Here is a 1,030-nt window from a genome sequence, read left to right as displayed (position 1 = left end):
ACCAAGCTCCTTGAGCTCTGACCCCTTGGGTCCGAGTACTCGCTTCACTGGGCTCCCAGAGCTCTGACCCCGCAGGTCACCAGTATTCATCATGACTGAGCTTCCAAAGCTCTGATCCCTTGGATCCTTCGTACGGTACATCTCTGAGCTTCCAAAACTCTGACCTCTTAGGTCTTCAGTACTCTGCATCACTGAGCTTCCAAAGCTCTGACCTCTTAGGTCTTCAGTACTCTGCATCACTGAGCTCTCAAGGCCCTGACCCTTAAGGTCTGCAGTAATTCTCGGCGGTGAGCTGCCAAAGCTCCAACCCCGTAGGACTTCAATGTCCCTTATAGCTCCTTGAGCTAGCTGATAGCCAGCGACTGCCTTTGCGGCTAGGTTGGCTATATTATTACCTCTGCTCAGCTGAGTGTCTGTTTTCTGATGTCCTTTACACTTAATGATGGCCACCTGTTTGGGCAATTTCAAAACTTGTTCAAATTCGAGTAACTGTTGTAAATGTTTTACCGGACAGCCAGTTGAAGTCACAAATCCCTTTCTCCTCCAGTGACACAAGTCTACGTGTTCCGTGTACAGCGTATGCAGAATCTGTGTAAATGTTCACCACTTTATCTTTTGCCAACTTACATGCTTGTATGAGAGCAATGAGCTCAGCCATCTGTGCTGACCTTGGCTGTGGGATTACATCAGCTTGCAGAACCCTGAAACCAGCTGTGCAGAACCCTGAAACCAGCTGTTGTGTCCTCCACCACTGCATATGAAGCAACCAAACTACACGTAGCACTCTGATGACTGTGACCATCACAGTACAGTGTCTGCTGTGCATCAGGTGGCTGTTCCCTATACAAGTTTTCATGCAATCTCATTTTAATGTCTGTCCTTCTCACACAGTCATGGTCCTGGTCTGTGACCATCTGTGTAGCCATGTTTGTTCCTTCAATTGTGAAGTGTATGTGAGCTTGGTTCAGTAACTGTTGTAAGTTCTGTGTCCTCTGTGCAGACAATGTGAATGCTTTAGAGTCCAAAAATG

Source organism: Monopterus albus, unplaced genomic scaffold (genome assembly GCF_001952655.1).
Source record: "Monopterus albus unplaced genomic scaffold, M_albus_1.0 scaffold492.1, whole genome shotgun sequence".
Taxonomy (NCBI): domain Eukaryota; kingdom Metazoa; phylum Chordata; class Actinopteri; order Synbranchiformes; family Synbranchidae; genus Monopterus; species Monopterus albus.
The sequence above is the reverse complement of the archived record's forward strand: the minus strand, read 5'-3'. Positions refer to the sequence as shown.